The sequence below is a fragment of the Microtus pennsylvanicus genome, chromosome 15, assembly GCF_037038515.1.
Source record: "Microtus pennsylvanicus isolate mMicPen1 chromosome 15, mMicPen1.hap1, whole genome shotgun sequence".
Lineage (NCBI taxonomy): Eukaryota > Metazoa > Chordata > Mammalia > Rodentia > Cricetidae > Microtus > Microtus pennsylvanicus.
The window spans coordinates 65973202-65996422 of NC_134593.1; the positions used below are offsets into that span (position 1 = coordinate 65973202).

General features: G+C 35.8%; 1 protein-coding gene across 2 annotated transcripts in view; it reads left to right on the forward strand.

The window, feature by feature from the left end:
- Positions 1-23221, forward strand: part of Gpc5 (glypican 5) — a 1110053-nt gene that overhangs the window by 958451 nt on the left and 128381 nt on the right. The window lies entirely within an intron of this gene.

The window sequence follows — 23221 nt, forward strand, 5'->3', positions numbered from 1 at the left end:
CATTATTAGAATGCTATTATAGTGATTAGATTTCATAATTTACTCTTTCGACTTTTAGAATTGCTTACTCTCTATGTCATTCTAGTTAAATATTTTCTAATATAGTCAGAGCACAACATTTTTGTAGAAACATCTCTGACTTCGACATCATATTAGTCTTTTAATTTGTTAGGATGCATCAAACAGACTTCCTCAGAAATAACTGAAAGTCAGATGTGGACAAATATATCTGAATTTTCTTTAAGATAAGACCAGGCTGAGACAGTAGAATGATACATACATAAAAGAAAAAATAATTTTAATTTTATGTGGAGAATGCATAATGTCAATTCACCCATTTTATTAGCTGGATAGAATCTGCCAGAACAGTATCTGTGAAGGCTTGTAAATTTCTCTTTTACCCTACATACTTAGAGTTTGTAAGAGCTCTTTGAAGGACTACTTTTAAAAATTTCATAGAAAGGTAAAATTGTATCAGTCTTTTAGAGATTGAAAAAAATCAACTGGTAAGAAGACTCATACCAACTGAGGAAAAAGTCAGCACAATGCTCGATAGACGCATATGTGTTCTGGCTGAGAGTGTGGTGATGACGGGTGGGTACATGATGGTTTTGTTATCTAGATTGGTTTTATAGAGGTTTCTAATCTGGAAACGAAATAAACTTTGAATGGATTTTCTAGGTCATAGATGATTTAGGTGTATTAATACTAATTTTGTTGAAGATGAAATGCAAGCTGCAGAACAGCTTTGGGTGAAGCAGGTTGCCATTCACATTTTAAGACACACGTTGGTTGATGATTTAGAGACTGAGCATAGTATAGAATCAGGGCACAAGATGGATTGTCATCCCAGGAAGAGACAAGAGAAGTTGAAGATGCGTGAAAGTGGTGACAACTGCTCATTTATGAGATGTCTTTACTTCTTGAAAACCTTTTTTTCTTTACCATGTTTTTTAAAAATGTGACAGTGTTTTATTCAAATGTGTGAGAATGAAGATGAGGGAAAGAATGACTTTGCAGGGAAAGAATGAGATATTTGTGACTCATTAAATATATTAAATAGATATGCTGCCTATTTGAGTTTAGAGGCTACAAATACAAAAATTCAATCTATACTATCTAGAAGACTTTTGAAGCCAGAAGACAGCGCAACGTCTAAGTTTAGAGTAGGCCCAGCTACTATATTTCAGAAAATCATGTTAGATACTTTTATGTTCTCTGACAATGATTAAAACTTTTGGTGACCTTCATTTAAATAAAGTTTTGAGCCTTTCTTTGCTCTTAAATATATGACCTCACTAAGGATGCATTATTTCATTATGTTTAATTCTCATTCAAATTCTAAAATATTAAAATTGACCCTAAATTTATTAGTAATGCTTCCCAAGTACAATTCTCTTTATCAGATATAACTATGCCACTTACTTTTACAAAAATACAATTTTGCTGATTATTAGATCTATTATATCATAGGTAAGACATCAGGGTTTACATTTCAATAGAGTTAATTTGCATGAGTCCCAAAAGCTGCAAGAACACGCTTTCAAAGAGGAGACAGACTTTTATTAAACCTGATGTATATCAAGGTATCATTTACTGATTCTCAGGGGCACAACTCTGGCAAGCCCATATGCTTCAGTGTGTGCATCTCTGTTCTTTTCCAATTTTTGTCACCATGGTTCATGAAAGAGTGTTATGAAATCTAATTAATTTAATTAATGGATCTCAGGGCTATTGGAACGTGTGTTAACATGAGTTAATCTGTGAAGAAAGAACTTCCACACCCGGGTCGTTTCCAGGAGAATGGAAGTTTAGTGACCTCCACTGAGTGGGGTCAACTAAGTAGTATTAACTTTTATATCAAAATGAGACACGTGACTATCTGCTAACAAGCTTCAAGCATGGAACACCAGTGTTATCGCCAAAGATACTGTGGCTGATGTTTCAGGACTAATGAAATGGAATGTTACATCCAGCTCTCAGTAAATATAAAATAGTCTCATGTATTCTTAGGATAAGATGGAAAATAAATAATTACAGGAAAGTGCCAAAATCTGCCCTTGTAGAATCAGCCTGAAATATAATTTCTCTCCTTGTCTCCTCTGCTTTGTCTTGGCCAGTTCCTTTTTGTCACAGTTATAATCATAGCCTTTGGCCACTCTGTTTTCATGACACAAATTTGAAAAAGGAAACCACACTTGCAAAAAAAAACGAACATTTCCTATCTTGTGTTTACAACTCCTTTTGTGCTGTGTATAAGAATATCAGCCCTTTAGTCTTTGTCATGCAAAACGGGAACTGAAGCAGTTAAGGTAAAGGAAATGGCAATAGAATGAATAACAAGTTAAAAAATAAAATTGCTACAGGAGAAAGTTTGTAAGTACTCAAGGCAGATGAGGGTAATCATTTATCAAATACAGATTCCATTCTTTCAATCCAATATCATAATTGGTAAGATGTATCCAATGGTCTTTCAATACATACTTTCCAAGGTGATATTAATAAGTAAGTAGCATAATCAATGGAAGGCCTTTTAGAAATTTTCACTTAAGGAAGTAACTGAGAGGTATGTGGTATAAATTCTTCTCTTAATAGAAAGAGGAGGATATATACTGTTCTGATCCATAAACAGCAAAGGTAAAAGACAGAATTTTCACTGCCCATACATTTCAGCTCCAGTGCATCTACAAACCAGTATCATCGGGAGGATTCCTCAAACTCATGTATGCAGTTGCTTATTCATCTTTGCACATGGATGTCCCTCAGGAACTTCTACAAAACTCATTGTCTTTTTCCCAACCAGTGACAGCATCCAAGACAGAGGACCAACCATGAGCTATTCTAGTCTCAGCCTTCTCCTGTGGGTTTGATCCAATTAAAAGGGCTCTACAAAGCAATTGGAAGGACACCAGCTCTGTGTCCTTTAGCAACTGAGTTCAATCTCTTTCCACAACTCCAAACTGCTGGGTTTTCATTTTTGTTTTTCTCAAGTTAATCATAGTGTGCCTTGAAATTGCATATTTGGAAGTCTTGATCTCTTTTTTTTAATTTATTTATTTATTAAGGATGCATATTTTTGGAATTCTTGATCTCTTAAAGGCATTGGCTGTCATTGTTATCCAGACTTTCACACAGTCCCATCACTTTCCCCTACTGTTTTTTTTTTTTCATTTTTACGTCACCCATGGACCTCGTCTTCTCTACCAGAGTCATACATCCTCCACTCTACCCACCCACGACCTAGCCTATACATCACTATTAAGCATGTGGCTCTGTAAAGCAAAGCTAATGTTGCAGCTAATAAATTGCTTCAGAAGCTCACACTTGCTTCATGGTAAAATCTACCTAAAGCCCTGAGCTTTGAAGTAGCCATGATCAGTAAGATCTGCCTCCTAGCCATCTTCTGTGAAAGTATCTGTCTTTTGGAGATAGATGATGCAATATAACCTATACGTTTTGAGGCTGCAATGACAAATCAAAGTTGATACCTGGGGAAGTCATGAGTTAACTGGACTTACTTACAGAGGATGGGTAAAGAATTATTGACGTGAACATGGGTAACCCCAATGCTGATACACTGGAAAAATTTTCCCTAGCACAGATGATAAATTTCTCAAGCCACTATTTTACATCTATATGCTCTACCTCCTACCCAACACCCCAAGGCCATAAGAAATTGGGGCCCAATTTAGTTCATCTGTTTATCAGGAGTGGTGGGATGTTCAATGAGTGTCCTATAACCTTCCCTCCCTCCTTCTTCTATGGGAAGCATAAACTGAAACAAACCTGGTTAAGGTGAGCCTCGGTAATAGTCACAGACATGTTTGGTTTAGGGGATGGTCCTTTACAACATCATCTCTCCTTCTAACACTATCTCATCGGCTCAGCACTTTTTAAATATTCCTCTTTTGTGCATACAATGTAGGCTAATATTAAGAGTCTTGACTCTGTAGATTATTTGCTTATGTACATGTAATAAGAGCCTTGATCTTTCTTCATAAGTGACCATATAAAATATTCATGTTTACTCATGTTTTGTGAAGATCTCTATGTGGTAGATCATGTTATTATAATCTTACTTTAAGTTGAAATATAGATTAATGGATTCTTTTTAACTGTTGTAAGGGCAAAGCTTCTAAATTAAATATACAAAACTGTTCTTCTTGAAGATAATAAAATCATAAGCAAAACACAGGAAAAGAACAAATTATATAAGAAATGTTAGCTGAATTTCAATAGAATTATTACATTAGTGTATGACGAAACAAAGATCTGTAAAATATTTAGATGCCTGTAAATTATTAGATATAGAATGTATGAATTCTATCCACAAACGTTCATCAAATCAATTGTGGTATTTTGAGAAGTTTTCATCTTCTCAGAAAGCCTGAACCATTAATAATGCATAATTTAAAGAAAGAAATGGGCCCTGAGAAAAGAAAATTATGACATTCTAAGCAGACTGTAATAGTGTGGATTATTATTCTTCTCTAAAAGAAAAAAACCAATAGAATGTTGGCTTATTCAATGTTTCTAAGGAGTCTAGTATGTCTATATACTACAAAGCTTGAGAACCCATAATCTGCTCAGTTCAAAAGGTAAGATGCCACTAACATCCCATTCTGGTACTGAAGCTCTGAGGCATCCTGTATAGCTATACCTGGTAACATGTGGATGCATAGCCATGTTTCTTAGAAACAGATTGATTCCTTTATTCTGAAGTCTTGTGAGTTCTTCTCCTCTGTATTATCCTGGCGAGTTCACTCAAGAAGACCCAGAATCAATGTTCTTTTGTCAGTGAACAATGGTGGCAACAGCGACAGATAAGACTTACTCACTGTCAAGGTATAGAAAAGGCAGGAGAAACCTTTACCCACAGATGTCTTTATGCATGGGCTGAGCAAGAGCTGGACAACAAATCTGAAGAGAAGTCTTACCACTAGGTTTCCCTATCCGGGAAACACATCCATAGAGCCACCCAGAACTCTTCGTTAATTTCAGATCCTATCAAACTGACAGCCTAGCTTAAACATCACAGAGAGCTAATACTAAATCTTTAGACCAAGCTCTTTCCTACTTTCTCCATCCCTGAATTGGAGAAAGAGACAAAGAGCCAAGAATGAAGTAATAAGAAGCAAAAACAAACCAAGTGTTGTCAAGAGAGTCAGAGACCTGGTAATATGAGGTTTACCTGGCTATGGGAAACCTGAAAGGCATAACGGCAAGTGCCACGCTATATACCACTCGGTACAAGTGTATCAACTTAGGACAGAGTTCAGCTCATAGCATCCAAATGAACAGGCCTGTGCTAAGAGCAAAGACATTACAGAAATCAATGGACATAAAAGGGGAGATGCCAAAAAACCGATGAGACAACAATAAAAAATCAGGAAATGAAAAGAAATCAAAAGAATTCAGAATAAATAATCCAATCTGTTTCTCAGGAAGGTGGTTATGCAGACACATGGGAGATTGACTGTTTCCAGGCATAGGATCATAATCCTATGCAAAACATATGTCAGTGGCTATGTACAAAAGAAATGGGAGGCTGGTGGGAGGAGGGGGAAATTTGTTTTTTTTTTCTTTTCTTTATCCTCCTTTTATCAATAAAAAAAATTTTAAAAAAATTAAAAAAAAAAGAACTTCTTTGTATTTCTTTTTCAGAGTTTGTTGTGTGTGGAAAGAACTGTTCCTACATGTTATCTAGTGAAGAGAAATTCATTGAAAGAACCAATGAATGTCACTGGAGCTGCTCTGCTTGTGGCTTTTTATTGTAGTTATCAGAGTAGTTAAGAATTGATGTGCATGTGTGTTGTTTCAATGGAAAAGTTCTTAAATAATTGACCTGCAAAAATATGAATTTACTATCACTGTTTTTTTTAACTTGGCACAAACCTAGGTATAACTTAGAAGATAGAATCTCATCAGAGGAATTGCCTCTATCAGACTGGCCTGTGGGCATGTCAGTGCGGGCATTTTCCTGATTACTAATTGATGAGAGAGGTAAACCACTATGTGGTGCCATCCCTGTGCAGGGTTTGTAAGCAATGAAAGAGCAAGCCAGAGGAAGCCAGCCAGTATGTAGCATTCCGGTGTCACCCCTGCTTCAGTTCCTGTCACCAGATCCCTGTACTGACTTTCTGCTTTCATTTCCCTTCATGCTGGACTATGAACCATAAGATGAAATATATCCTTTCTTCCTCCAAGTTCATTTAGAACAGTGTTTATCACAGCAGGAGAGAAAGAACCCAGGACATAGACTTTTAATACTGAGTTAGTTCACCTAAGTGTCTTTTCTGTATTGTCACTGAAATGAAAGACCTTATTTGTTCTCTGGACACAATTTTTCATTTTTGATTAATTACATTTAGAAATAATGTAGTGTAGCTACAACTTTATGATTGGAACACACTTGTTAAGAGATAGGCTATGCTCATAATGCTCATCACACACACAGAGAGAGAGAGAGAGAGAGAGAGAGAGGGAGAGAGAGAGAGAGAGAGAGAGAGAGAGAGAGAGAGAGAGAGGAAGAGACTGAGGAGAGGGGATCTTCAATAGAATCAAGCTATTTCTCTGTGAGGTTAAATAACAGTAAATAATTACCAGGAATAGGAGACTTTTGTCAACACAACTGCAGGGAACTGACTGATGTCACCCATGTGATTTGTCACCATGCTAGGGCTGCCTTCTGGTGATATAGCTAAGCAAACCACCCATGGCATTGTAAATATCTCTCACCGTATTCTTGTCAGTAACCTTCCTAAATTCATTGATTCAATGGTGAGATCTTGGTAGGACGGTTTCTCAGCTCCACCGTCAGTGCCATCTATGTTAAGAATAGATACTTGTTTGTATCTCTATAGACAATTGTACATAATATATTGGTAAAAACATTCATAACCAAATATGTATTTGTCTCTTGCATCTTACTTTTTATGACCTTTTATTTTTAGATAGCAGTGAGTGAAAATTTCCCATACACTTTACCATACTCTTCATCAGACTCACTTTTTGCATCTTGAGGTCATTTTTATTGTTAATATATTTGTTGTATCTGTATAGTTAATGATCTGATATATTGTTATTAACTAAAAATCTATGATCAAAGTAGAGCTCATGTAGATAATGCCATATGACTACCACGACAATACCATACAGAATTTTTCCTTTTCCATTCCTTTTCTCTCCCTGTGGAACCACTAGCAATGACTAATCTTTTTACTGTCTCCACACTTTTGTTTTACCATGGCATTACATAATTAAAATCACACAACCTTTCCAAATTGACTTATTTCAGTGTGCAGGATAATTTAAGATTTTCCCATGTCCTTTGATGGTGTTCAAATTCTGTTCTTTGAAAGCATTTATGTTCCATTTTTTGATATAATGTAGTCAGCTTATCTGACTATATAATGAAGAACATCTTCTTTACTTTGGAAATTATTAGTTATGAATAGAGTTGTTGTAAACATTAACATGTGTATTTTTTTGCAAATTTTTAACTTCTTTGGCAAATAGCAAGAAGCATATGCTAAGGGTGTATTTCGTTCCAAAAGAAATGAACACTTTGCTTTTACAAGAGCTGCATCATCTAGCATGCTCTCAGCAAGAGTTTCTATGCTTATTTTTCCAACATATGACATTGTCAGACTCCAGTATTTCTACCAATTGAAGTTACAATACCATTGGCATGCTATTGTTTCAATTTGCAATTCTCTAATGCTATAGAATGTCAATCATCTTTTAAAGGTTTTTGTTTTTACGTCATTGAGCCTGTATAGGCATCACTAGTTTTCTTTAATTTTCTCTTGCTGGTAAACCTTAGTATTCATTTGTCTTTTTGTTTATTAGTAAATTGTTTTGGTTATTTATCTGCCAACTTGGAATAAACTGAATCATTTTGGAAGATGGGACCACACTTGAGAAAATGCTCCCACTAGATTGGACTGTGTGCAAGCCTATGGTGCGCTTTTTCTTGTCTTGATGATTGCTGAATAAAGATTTTATCACATGGTATGAGAACAACATCTGTATATAATATTGGGATAGCATGGTTGTTCTAGCTATCCCTGTTTCTGCGGGGCCTAGTGATCAAATATCAGGGGTAGCACTGGCTAGCGAGACTAGGAAAAACAGTGACTGTCAGGAAGAGTAGGAGATGCTGCTTCAGTAAATAAACTAGTCAATGATCATGGAAGAGACTTGAATTCAGCATGTAGCCTGTGCATACATGTGAGTATACATTTGCACACATATTAACACATACACATGCAATGAAAAATCAGGCATTCAGAATCATGCAGAGCTTTTGCCATATAAATAATCATTTACTCCATCTTTAGCTTCAATTATTTCTAATGTAGAATAACTATGATTCTGAGAGTGTACATGTGTATTCAAAATTTATCAACACACAGAGAAACCCTGTCTCGAAAAAACCAAAAAAAAAATTATCAAAAACTTTGCATAATATGTTTAGAATTTCTAAGGATTTGTATTTCTTTGGGTGTTCTATGAGTTATTGTAGCATTTAAAAACTGTAGCAACAGTATTCTTTCTTCTACATATTTATAGTTTTGGTGTTTTTTGTTATATTGGTGATTTTTTTATTATTATGTTGAACTTAATTGATAATAACTGTAGCATATATTGTTTCAAAATTTAATAGGATATATCCCCAATACTTCTATTAGGGTGGTATGTGCTACATGTCTTTGAATTCAGAAATATTCCATATGCTTAAATTTGCACAATACTAAAAACTACGGAACTTTCCACAATCTGCTTGTTTTCTTTCAATGTTGTCTAATTTTTCTCTTGCAATCCTTGAATATGTTGATCTATTTCAGCATCAACATTGAGTCATCTACTTGTTTAAACTCCCTGCTGGTTCTGAGGTCATCCATGAGGCTATTCTACTCTGTCTGGTTTACCTGTTCTTCTCCAAGAAAAGGAGAGAAGAACCAGGCCAGCGGTGTACTGACCAGGTCAATGAGTGGGGAGGGAACTGACGTAGCTATAAAACATTGTGTTCAGCTCAGGGTCTGCCTGTGGCTCCAAATCTCTTTCTTCGGAAGGCTATGGTTATTTTCCCTCAAGATTTTCCTTTCCTTCTGTTTTATATTAGTTGCTTTATGTGGGAACAAAATCAGCCTCGTAGTTTGTAGTCTTTGTCTTAATTCTTTGATATTTTCTCCAGAGATAGTTAAAGCTTTTGTCATCTCACCAAGTAACTTGATTATGCTTATTCAATAAAATATGAGTGAATAAGTCACAGCATGGTGGTTAATAAAATGTCACTGTTTTATGTCATCTTAGGACATATAATACCACTTCAATATTTAAATTACTTTTAGAAATATTTTATATCCTTAAGAAAAATACATCAGATTTTAAACATTCCTTCTTTTATCTGAATGAATAGCTGCTAGTCCTTCCTCTATCTCGTCCTTACTTATATGTAAAAGTTAACAAAATGAAGACGTTGCTGTCCACACTGATATTAACTCATAATCCTATGTTCATACAGAATCGTCTGTTAACCTGAATTTATGACACACAGGTGCTCTCCACCCTTGATCTTCGAACATTTCCAGATTTATCACACAAAATATTTCTGAAGTCCTAAGCATCATTGTATTGCCTGGCAGTTCACAGCAATTATCTCATTCTTGCACTGATTTCCTATCAGTGTAAATCATTACATTTGTTTTGCTATGATAAAGCACCAGATCAAGGCAACTTCTCCAAGAAGGTATTTGATTTGGGCTTATGGTTTCAGAGCATTAGAGTTTGTATTAGTTGGTATTCTCTGGAGTAACAGAACTTATAGGACAAATCTCTATGTGCATATAGAAATAGAATTTATTAGAATGAATTATATTCATCAATGGCTGACTGTAAATGGAAGCCCCCAAATCCAATAGTTATTCTGTCCACGAGACTAGATGTATCAGCTAGTCTTTAGTATATACTGTTATCTCAGAGAAGTAGCTTTGATGCTAGCAATGTGAGAGCGAGCAGGAAAAAAAGCAAAAGCTTCCCTTTTCCATGTCTGTATCTAGATTTCCAGCAGAGGATGTGGCCCAGATTAAAAGGGTGTCTTCCTGACTCAAGATCCAGATTAAATGTGTGTGTCTCCCTACTTCAAAGATCCATGTTAGAAGTGGATCTACCTGCATCAGATTAAACAAAATCCCTCACATTTATGACCTCCATATTTTGGATTTTAGTTCATTCCTGATGTGGTTAAGTTCTCTGTGGATGCCGTTGTCTATAAGTTGGATGCCGGTTATTGGCAGAAGTTTCTTTCCTGCATGGTGCTGCAGCCGTCCAGTCCCAAAGAAATACACAGAGTTGTACATTAATTATAAACTGATTGGCCTATTAGCTCAGGCTTCTTATTAACTCTTATAACTTATATTAGCCCATAATTCTTGTCTGGGTTAGCCACATGGCTTGGTACCTTTTTCAGCAAGGCAATCACATCTTGCTTCCTCTGCATCTGGGTGACTGCTACACACTGAATCTTTCCTCTTCCCAGATTTCTTCTGTTCTTGTTGCCATGACTGTACTTCCTGCCTAGTTTCCCTGACTATACTTACTGCCTGGCTACTGGACAATCAGTGTTTTATTAAAATACAATTGACAGGGTATAGACCATTGTCTCACAGCACTTCAAGATGATAGATAGATAGATAAATAGGATAAATAGATAGATAGATAGATAGATAGATAGATAGATAGATAGATAGATGATAGATAGATAGATAGATAGATATGGATAGATGATAGATAGATAGATAGATAGATAGATAGATAGATAGATAGATAGATAGATGATAGATAGATAGATAGATGATAGATAGATAGATAGATAGATGATAGATAGATAGATAGATAGATAGATAGATAGATAGATGATAGATAGATGATAGATAGATGATAGACATTTAGATTGATTTTGAAATGCTTTTAAATATAAAAGAAAGCAATGTGAAGAACTTGCTGATGGAAGCTTGTGTTTCATGTGACCATGAACAGAGTACTTATTGTCAGATAACCATGATCTTTTGGCCAAGACATCCTAGTTATGTGTTGGTTTTTGCCTTTTCTTCTTTTTGTTTGCTTGAATTATCTGGTAAGGACTTTAATTTATTTTTGCTTTTACTTTTAGTGTATGAGTTTGCATTGGAGGGTGGGTACACATGAGGAAAGGCTCTTGCAAGGCCAGAGTGGACACAGGATCTCCTATGGATAACATTACAGAGAGTCCTGACCTTCCTGTTAATGGCCCTGGGAAACAACAAGAACAGTACATGTTCTTGAATGTGCTGTTTTCTCCACCACCGTATTCTCTGAATAAAACTGCTAATAAACTGAATAAATGCTGCTAAGTCATTGGACCGTGCAATCTAAAGTCGCACAAAGTTTCTGTCTCCTTGATCCACTTAAACCTCATATTACCTTCATTACACATTTGCCCCTCCCATGTCATAGATGAGAGAAGTAGGCATCAAAGGTTAAGGGACATGCAAAACCAATCTACCTTAACATCTGAAGCTGTTTCTGAATGGCAATATTTTCTTTCATCTCTTTTTTGACAATTGAATTCCTGAAAGAAACAATTGAACATAACAAAAATTATCACAGTCAAGTAACACAATAACCCCCAACTCTTCCAAAACTAAGAACTCAGATATCGAATCTGCACATGCTGTAATGAAAAAAATTAAACCACAAATTATTCTCAAAGTAGATGAATAGAGATTTTTTTCCCTGGGAAAAAGTAACTTGTCTTTTTTATTAGAGTATATGCATGTTTCTTGTTCAGATATCAGTCTGGAAGTACTTAATATAGAATATAAGATTGGAAAATGCCTTTATTTTCAACATTTTTAAACAGCCAATTCCCTAAGGATGAATCAAAACTTGTTGCTATGTGTCACTTTCTCAGTTTGAGCTCCAAAGTCAAGAAAAAATGAGATGGAAGGAGGTTAAGGGAGAAAAATAATTCCAAATGAATAAATATGCACGATAATTTGATCAGCATGGCTCCAGTCTCCCGACAGCAAGTGATACAGAGATTTACAATTAACAAGAAAATTCAGTGACCTCATTCATTATCAATGAAATAGCTGGTGAACTGCATAAGGTCCTTCCCGCAGCTGTTTACAGTTGTTTTGGAATTTTATCTCATAAATTTCCTCAACTCTTGGGAATTTCATTTAACTCCTATTATACTATACTAAGAATTAAATACTTTAAATGATAGAGGAAATTCAGACACTGTGAACCCCTGATGACCCTAGAATATATATGTATGAGGAAAAGCAGATAAATAATTAATAGAAGGCAATTATATTTCACCATGATAAAGAGCAACAACCACATTCTCTCTCTCTCTCTCTCTCTCTCTCTCTCTCTCTCTCTCTCTCTCTCTCGCTCTCTCTCTCTCTCTCTATCTCTATCTCTCTTGAACTTATCTGTGTGTTTGTGTAAGTATAAGGTTTACAGAATTTATCTATCTACTGATGGATCTAATCTTAAATCATATGCAAAACATGACTATTTTTCAATGTAGTTATTTTGTGTTTATAATTGTGAGCCTTCATGAGTTTATATGCACTGCATGCATGGAGAGGCCCATGGGGGACAAGAGAAAACATTGGATACCCTAGTTCAGGAGCTACAGTTTGTTGGGAGCCATTCTGTGAACACTGGAAATTAAATTCTGGTTCTTTGCAAGAGCTGCAAATGCTCCTTACTGCTAACCCATCTCCCTGACACCAAAACCACAAGTATATTAACAAGCATTTAACTCTTTAAATTCTATCCCAAAATGCATCATTCTTTTGTGTTTATCAGGGTTCTCTTCTTTATCCTTAAGGTAATTGACATCACAGTGTGTGCTTAGTGGAAGGAGCTAAATAAAGGTTCATCTCAGCCCTGAATTCAGCGAACGCACACATCTACCAGCACATCTTTGTGTGCAGACCCAGCACACTGGGCTTATTATCTGTCACTGACAATAATAATAGCAATGACAGTGGTGAGTAGGCTTCCTGTTCACAAGAAAACTCAGCTTTGAGAGGTTAATTTACATTTTTTTACCATATAGATATTCCTTCTGTTTTGCTCACCTTCCCACCACCTCTCATCTTGAAGATGCAGATTAACCAAATTTGGAAAGTCTTCCATCAAGGTCTTCTAAGACAATATTGTTGTAACTATCTTGAACAGTCTCTGTTCTAGACTCTATCAATTTCTTCTCTTCCTTTTTAAACTAAAAACCCCATGAAGTAAATTATTTGCCCTTCAAAATTACAAGATCCCAGGTATCTATACAATATCTTTCATGCAAGACTGAGGAAGATTTCGAATAACTTATCATATGACTAGTATGACCTATAATTAGATGTAGACTATGTAGAATACTAGTAGGTAATCTTGAAACATAGATAAGGCAATACGAAAAGCTAATAATCAAACAGAACGCATCTTAGGATTGCTGGTATTGGGGCAAAGCTATGTAGTCAAGTGTGTATTGAAACAAAGGTGATCATTAAGTTTTCTTTAACATAACTTAAAGCATAGGAGATGTTAGCAAGACATTTAATATTTTGTGAAATTCTAACAGCTATACTGAGGCTGCACACATAGCATCCCTGTACATGTCAAATGTAGAGTTACATGACTCTACATACAGAATAAAGAGGTATCAAAAGTCAGTCCCAGCTCTAATGGCAAGCTTGTGTGCTGGATTGCTAGTTTATGAAACTTCTCAAGCCATGCTTTTTCTAAGCTATCACCTTATACCTTATGTCCATCATTTAGGCTCTGAAACTCCCTGTATGTCATAGCATAGCTGTAGGTATCCATTGAGGTCATAGTGATGTATTGTTTGTTATTTACAGAATATAAGACTCCAGCAAGGAGGGCATAAAGGGATGTTTGTTTTGTAAATTCCTGAATAGGGTCTTTGCTATAAGTTAGAAAATATATGCCTCTAATTTTGGAAATATAATATGAACATAATATATTTTTTAAACTTTGGGTGATAATTTTAAAAAGTCAATTTGACACCTAATCATGTTTAATCATTTAAAGAAATAATTGTGTGCTGCTTTTTCAAACCTGTACCCTTGGATCCAGAATCTATCCAATGCTGTTTCACTCTGCAGAGATGCTGTTGTTACATTTGAATTCTCTACTTTCTTCTTTTTATGCTACTCTACACCTAATGCAGATTTTCTCCCACAGTCATCAACTTCATTACACAGAAATTAATATAACTGTTAGAGCAAATAGTGAATGATTTTGCCTTGGAAATCCTCAATTTATTAAAAAGCCCAAAGCAAAACCTTTGGGAAATAATTTAGTGTTTGAAATGATTCTTTTTTTCCTTTAAGCACTGAGGTTTGGTTGCAGGTGTCTTGGGCATCATTGTTTGCTATTTGGTGGTAAAAATTGGTTTATTTATCAAATGCCATTCACTCTGAAAGCCAGAAAAAATTATTTTAAATCCACAATTGGCTTCAACAGCTTCTGAAATGTTTCGTATTGTGCGGTAAAATATAAGTTCAAGTGTCCACTTCTTTTCTCTATTCTCAATATTCTACATCCACTTTCACAAATGACCCATGGCACAAAAGATGAAAGCACCTGTTATTGCAATAGGAGAGAAATAATCACCAAGTTTAAAGCCTAAAAATAATAATGTCGTTTGTACAAAAAAACCAATCTTGCTCATAGAAACTTTGTAATTTCTTTATTTTTCCATTGTGATTTTATACTCAGATGTTGAATAAAGTAAAAAAAAAAAAAGGCCGTGAAATCTCTCTGCAGATAATGTACCTGCAATGCAAGTGTGAGCACTAGAGTTTCATTTCTCGGAGCCTGTATCAAGGCTGGGAAGGGGAGGCATGGTGGCCATCTGAAATCCCAAGACTAGGGAGGCAGAGAAAGGATAAAACTGGAGCAAGGAGGACTAGTCTGAACTGGCAAGCTTCAGCTTTACCAAAAAACTCCATTTCCATAAACAAGTTGGAAATCAATGAAGAAAGACACTCAGCATCATCATTAAATCTCAGCACAAACATACAACTGCACAAGCATGCACCAACATATATGTGAACACTATATACATGTAAATACCCCACATACATCTGTGAGAATAATGACTGTCTGCTAACTCACTAGTGTGGGATTTTTCTGGCTTCCTTATGTAGGCATTTAGTGCTATCAACTTTCCTCTTAGCACTGCTTTCTTTGTGTCCCATAAATTTGGGTATGTCATGTGGTCATTTTAGGAAGTGTTTAATTTCTTCCTTAACCCATTGATGCTTCAAGTGAGCATCGTTTAATTTCTATGTGCTTGTGGGCTTTCTGGAATTAGTGCTGCTGTTGAATTCCAATTTTAAGCCATGGTGATCCAATAAGACAAATGGGGTTATTCCAAATTTTTTGTATCTGTTGAGGTTTGTTTGAGATCTGCGATGGAGAGTCGCTTGACCTGCTTCATACAAGAAATAAACATCAGAGACCAGGTATAGTGGCATATACTTTAAATCCCAGAACTTAGGAGGCAGAGACAGGAGGTGGATATCTGAGTTCAAAGCCAGTGTGGTCTACAGAGTGAGTTCTAAGACAGCCGAGGATACATAACGAACGAGATGCTGGAAAGAAAGTAAGGGAGGAAGGGAGGTATGGAGGCAGGAAAGGGGACAAGAAGGAAGGAAGGGAGGGAGGGACAAAGAAAGGAAACACAGTGGGAAGAATATTTTGTGTTAAGTCACAGATTTCAGGTTTATTGTCACTCCAGAAGAACTTACCCTAACCTGAGCAAGAGGGATGCATATACCTCTAAAGGGGATCCTGATATACTTCTAAAATGGAATAAAAGGGGCTTCCACAGAAAAGTAAAAATAAATAAATTTAAAAAAATAATGCTATCCTATACCTTGGAGTTTATTTTATCTTGTTATCTATTAAATGTTTATCAAATTATCTACATGTGAATTAATACAGTTTGTGCTACCCAAAACATTCACAAACTTTTAAAATATTGTCCTAAGCTGAAGACAAGCTACTTTGATTATGATAAAAATTCCAAATGAATTAATTGAGTAGTAAATCACATCTCTCAATTTATTTAGATAACTTCTTGTTATAAATGGAAGGTTTGGGTTAGCAACTCAAATACTATTTGCAACAGTAAATCTTCAAGTCTGCAAATATTAAAATCTGGGTAGGTTATATGTAGCACAATTAATAAAAACTCAGTGACAGAAATTGGGGTTCCACCTAAAGGTCAGAAAAGCAAAACAGCCAGCCACTGGCTCTTACCTTTACCTCAGTTCAAAATGGGGATACTCCCTCCAGGAATCTCAGAATAAGACTGTGTCTAAGACCTGTCTTTTCCATTTTATTTCCTCTCTAGTGCTGTGATTAAAGGTGTGAATCACTGCCACCCAGTTTCTATGGCAAACTAGTGTGGCTACTAGGATTAAAGGTGTGTGTCACTATTGCCTGGTCTGTAAGGCTAATCAGTGTGGCTGTTTTTACTCTCTGTATTTTGGCAAGGTTATTTTTTTTAATTAAAATACAAATGAAGGCAGGCGTTGGTAGCGCACGTCTTTAATCCCAGCACTTGGGAGGCAGAGACAAATGGATCTCTGTGAGTTCGAGGTCATCCTGGTCTACAAGAGCTAGTTCCAGGACAGGCCAAACCTACAGAGAAACCCTGTCTTGAGAAAACCGAAAATAATAATAATTAAAAAAAAACCCTACAAATGAAATATCACTATAAGTGGTAAACCTGATCCTGTACATAGACTTACATTTTGGTAATGGCAGTTCTTTGGGGACATGGATTTCTAAATAAAGCTATAGATTACTGACCAAATTTGGAATGGGAAGAAAGTGAATGCCTCTCCTTTCCCTCTCCCAGTTGGCAGATCCACTTCTCTTCTTCACCTACCACATGAAAGCACAGAGAGCCACATTTCCCACACCAAAGAATGCTGCTTGTTTTTCTGTTCTTCAAGATGTTCCAACAGTCGGTGACCTGACTGAGAACCTTGTTGACAAGCTCCACAGGTGTCCTGGCTTAATGTTGCTCTGGAGTGCTTTTAATAGATAAGCGTACTCTATCTGCTCTGGCGAAGAAAAATAGGGCAGAAAATCAGACAAGCATCTTCTCTAACCTGAGCTGAATACTTAACATAAGTCAAGGGCAAAGGAAGCATTCTTCTCTCTCAGTACCCTGAGGAGCCAGCAAATGGCTGCCCTTTCTTTGATATTCAGGTATCGCACATATAGACAGAAGACAGTGAGCTTCACCAGACAGATGAGAAAATGATTTAAAGGTGCTTTCACATACAGCACAAACAAAAACACCTTAAAGTGTTATAAATATGAATTCAATTAGTGATCTTACAGGAAGGGTTGAGCTTTACAATGTTTGATTTCATATATACCTATACTTTATTGTGTCTAATCAAAATATTTATTAACTGAGATATACTGGAATAATTATACAAACAGAAAAAAAAGTTGCATAATCAATCTTCAAGATTTTGTTTATATTTGTTTGCAAAACAAAGGGTACAATAAAACAATGTGTCTACACGAATGCACATGTATTCTGAAACTCAATCTATATTTACCTTTATTAAGGAGAAGAATTGTGCATCCATTCAGGGTGATGTAGCTGTGGTCGTAGATAAAGGCAAGATTCCATGAAGAGAATTTATAAAGAGAAAAAACTATAACAAGATTAACAAGGTTCCTGTTTGCAGAGGACAGAAGACTTGCACAAGGATGTGGGTGTGTCTCCACCAACTTGCACTCCCAATAAAAGCAACAACAATTCACCTGTTAAATTAACCTGCAGCATAAGGAGAGCATAGATTTGTGTGTCTGTCCATAGAGTGGGCCTGAAATTTTCTGTGTGTGATGTTGTGATTCATTTTTATAGATATTTTAATAGTTTATGTACATATGGCACACTTGGTCTACAACTCAATGCTGAGATGCCCTGTAATACAGGCAAAAAAAAGGTACCAGCAAAGTACCATGACAATTCTGGATGTTACAAATGAACACATATAGAAAACTGAGACTAATGTCTAAACCCCATCCCAGTGCCAGGAAAGATAACCAGAATCTAGACTTACACTGCATGAGTCAATTATCCACTAAACTGAAGGATGAACTCCCAAATATACCCTCTAATATAAGCTAGACTCCAAAGCAGAGTGTTAGTCAATAAGTAAAATGTAAGCCCTTTATTACCCAGTCTAAGGAATGAATAGTCCCCAATGGCAAAGTAAAAAAGTAAATAAGTAGATACATAGATAAATCAATATATTCAGAGGGTTTTTATTTCATCTAATATCCATTTATGGTCTACTGAAAATGGGGTCTGTGTTGTTTAACAACAAAAACAAGGACGAGAAATGAGTGTTGCTTTTAAACCCCAAAAGGTCATGACCCGAAAATTTGCCTGGGATCCTTGGCCTTAAACCATGTGCTGCCAATCCTTGACTGCAGCCTGTGATGAAGTGCTCAGGAAAGACTTTGCCACTGAACGTACTAGGTCCATTGGGGAGTTAAATTCTCCTCGAAGTAATATCAGGACCCTTTGTGATATAAGACGTCTATATAAATTGGGATTAGTATTGCCTAGGGAAAGCATTCCAATATGATGGATTAAGCAAATACATTATTCAAACATGCTATTAACTCTCTGCCTTATGGAAGAAAACACGGGAGTCTCAGAACAGTCACCCTTTCTAGGCTTAATGAGGCAAGAAAAACCTCTGTGTCCTATTCAGGGTCATTGCCATTTAGAAAGTCATTAAACAATTCAAGGGTAAATTTGGAGAATGACTATTTAGATGATATATAGTAGAATAATACATAGTAGATAGTACATAGTAGAAAAAAATTTTACTGCAAATTCTGAAAGCTCCATTTTTGTTATGTTTGAATTTTATTTTTCCTGAAGCAACTGTTGCCTCAGCCTCTATAACCTCATATAAGATGAACATCATCTCAACATTCCTTCTGACTCACAATAATTTTGCATTGTTCCAAAGAACCCACAGACATCTTATAATTATAGATATTTGAATTGGCAACTGAGAAAGAAAGAAGAAAAGTAGACAGATGGGCAGATATGAGAAATGCAGAAAGGAGGGAAAGAAGAGAAGAAGGGAGGAAGGAAAGAAGGAAGGAAAGAAGGAAGGAAAGAAGGAAGGAAGGAAGGAAGGAAGGAAGGAAGGAAGGACAAAGAATGGTAGGAGAGAGGAAAGGAGGAAGAAAAAGAAGGAAGGGAGGTAAGGAAGGAGAAAGGAAACTATAAAATGTATGTTACTGGTATCTAGTTTAAAGTGAAAACATTTTGTGTCAATTTGATATGATACAACTGATCCTTTATTAATCCATTATTAAATTTATGGGTTTTTCTACAATCCAAAGAAATAATGCATTTTGTCACTTAACCACAAACTACTGTGTTCATTTCTGGAGGAAAGAAAAGGATGCCTTCAATAATTTTCTGCTTCAAAGAAAGATTCTATTTCATCCTTTCTAAGTAATGTTTTATACTGCGAGATAAAGGAGTAGATTAATGAGAAATAGGCAAAGAAAAATTAGCAATGAAATTACTGATTTTTTTAATAGTAATAAAGACTATACTTAGTCTAAGAGTGTGGCTAAGAAGTTACAGAAACAGAAGTCATTTTAGTTAGGAAAGTCTGAAATCAAAAATATGTTTTGTATTTTAAATAATGTATGACTTATAAAAATGATGTTTTCACTTTTTTATGACAATGAATCTCTGATCCTTAACGAGACATTATTTTTAATCCTAGGGGATATTGCAGAAGAATCATAAATATTGTAAAAGCCAGGGGATGCCATATAATTCTTTGAATTCTGTATTCTGAGTAGGACATGGCTATTACAATCATGACCTCAATGCTGCTGTAACAACCTGCAAAAGATCCACACAAGCAGGACACATAAATCCCAGTGTAGATAATGTAGATGACATCCATGCCTTACCTTATGCTGGGGAGCTACTGGCATTGTATGGTTGCTGCAGTTCAGTGAGTCGTAGTTGAGAATTTCTTTCTTGCAATTTGGGAACTGGTAGGTGTCCCATGCTCCAGTGGATGCTCCCACCCATACACATATGAGCAGCACCAAGTGGACTTAGTATATTATAAAAAATTACATGAAGTTTGGGGGTAGAATATTAAGGAGCATATGGGAAGTTGGATGGGGAAAATAGAGAGATGATATTTTCTTATTTCATTGTACATGCATGCATGAAATTCAAAACTAAAAATATTATTTAAAATTATTTTTTAAAACTGAGTTACCAATTGTTAGGTTGCCCTTTAAGAGAATTTATAAACATAAAAGTAGAGGGTCAGTCAATCACAGCACCACCGTCAAATCTTCTAAGAAATCAAAAGTTCTTTATTTTTGCCCCCACAGGCCTTGGTTTGTCTTTAAGGTACCTTAGTAACAGAGGCACATTGGTATGTTGCCTACATATTGCTTTCTGTTTCATGTAGGGCTTTTTTATTTCTGCATTCATTAAAACAACCAGGCCAACGAGACTTAGAAAAAGCTCAAACAAATAAATTGATGTTTTGTTGCACCAGCAATAAACATACCTATCTTTAACATGAGAAAGTCTTCATGTTATTTTTCCATATTTTGGCTTAGCCTAGACATTTCATTGAAGGTAATGAGTATTTGTCTTGTCATGACATGTAAAATTTCCATTTGGTTCAGTTGTTTCAAAATCTTCCTACTTACGTATTTCTGAGACTGAAAGATTGCAGGTCAGTGTAAGGGCAAAAACTCCTATTCTCTGTTACCTAATTATTCTCATTTTATCCAGTAAGAGTAACACTTCTGAAGTTTCTCTTTTATTTCATAAAAGGGTTGTAGGCCATGGGGCAAAGGTTGGCTTTGTTTTTAACTCTGAATATCATTTGTTTTGCTTATTAATTTTACTGCTAAATTTAAATAACTTTTTATAGAAAAATAGAAGTAAAGTCCATTATAAGTACTATAAAATTAATTCAAATTCTAAGGTTAATTTTATTTTATTAACTTTTTATTGAAAAAAATCATTTTCATATACTACATAACAATCATGGTTTCACCTTCCCTAAGTCCCATGAGATTCTTACCAAACTACCATCCACCCAACAATTTTTTAGTAAATATAAGAATTTAATTATATTAGTTCATAATGCTTCCCATACATATTAAAATGCGCACTTTAAAAATTTTAAGTAACCTCCACACTACTGATTTTATAGATCCAGACACACATTAACAGAAGGTAAAATATGGAACTGTGTATGTATACATATGATGGGACATCATTATGCTTTTCAAAAGAAGCAAATTCTAGCGTGAGCAGCAGCACAGACGAACTTAAATTCATTACTCTACAGGACAGAACCAGTTTCAGGAGGGTGAGTATTTCAAGGAATTTATTTACATAAGTCAACTGACAATAGTCAAACACAGAGAGGCAGAAAATAATAATTTCCAGGGATATGAGGGAGGAGGAAATAGAAGCCTGATTTTCAATGGTCGTTGGACTTCAGTTATGCAAGAGAAGTTATTGAGAACTGATGAACAGCGTGTTGACGACAATTAGTAATGCTGCTAGGGGCACACGCAGAGTGTCAAGACGGCACATCATGTCAAGTCTTCTTACCAGAGGGAAAGAAGGGGAAGTAGGGAAGGACAGGAGAGAGGGGCAAGGAAGGCAAGGAGGAGGGAGGGAAAGAAGGGGAAGTAGGGAAGGACAGGAGAGAGGGGCAAGGAAGGCAAGGAGGAGGGAGGGAAAGAAGGGAGAGGGATGTGGAAGAGTAGGAGAGCGGTTCAGAGCTGTACAAGTAATCCAACCATATTTCTACAAAAGCAACCGACCAAAAAGAATACTGGCATTAAAAACTACCAAATACATTTACAAACACAATTAGAAGTGTTATTATGTTCTAGTTCCTGAATTCAAATGAGATCTTCTGTTTCATGATCATACTAAAATTGACATTCAGATATCCACTTTTAGAAGATAATTATATCATCTATTTGAATTTCCCAAATTTGTAATGGAAGAAGTTTGGTGTATTATTTGTTCCCTGGAATTACACTCTCCCTACACGTTAACTTTTATGCTGATTAGTGATACAAAAGTACCTGTGGTCATCAGCTTTGAACTACTAGAGAAGAATCTCAGGTTGACCAAAATGTAAAGGGGATACACATTGTCAGGTTCCATCTCATGACTCATCAATCACTTCACAGCACTACAGTCTGTGATGACTCATCACAGGGACAAGCACGTGGCCAGCAAAGTACTCACTCATGGCTTAGAAGGCAAGGCTGGGTAAGCTAGAAAAGAGCCAGAGCCATACATTCCCCTTCAGTAACATGCTCAATGACCAACAAACAGATGTCGCCTTCTGCTCTACCCCTTAAGGCTGACTCTCTGATAATAGTGCCTCCGATAAAGGGGATTATGCCCTTAGCAGGTAGACCTTTGGGAAATATTCAAGATATAAACTACACTGTGGTGGCAAGCAGTTGAGAAAGACATAATCTTCTTTAGGGCTTGAGAAGAATTCAGTTAAGACTTAGTATATGAAAAATAGTTTGCTTTTAAACACAAATATGTTGTTAGTTTGGCACTGACTTAGTCAGGATCAGCTGATGCCATGAGTATTAAGTGCAATCTGATCCAGTTTAACTTTTAAAGAACTTTTAGTGATTTGATTGCCATGAAGGTGTACTAAACATGAAGACAAAACTCACACAAAGGCTGTGCAGATTCTCATGTCAAGTGCTAAGGAAACTAGGCTTTGTGTAAGACCAATCAGAAATGATTAAAATGGAGCTTTTGTCAAAAATACTAAGCAGAATTTGAGAGAAATAAAATCTTAAAGGCAATGAAATTACTAGGGGCTTTCATACTGTTTGCTCATTATACTCCCTTAGTATAACACAACAAATGAGTTTATACTGTTCTTACCAGACAAATAACATTAACTAAGAAATTTTAGTGAGATTTATTTTTGAATATTTTTATTATTGTTGTTGTGTCTTTGCTTGTTAATTCCCCTTTACCTTATTCTCTTTATTTTTTTTATTCTCCCCCCTTGAAGGTATTGCTGTGTAT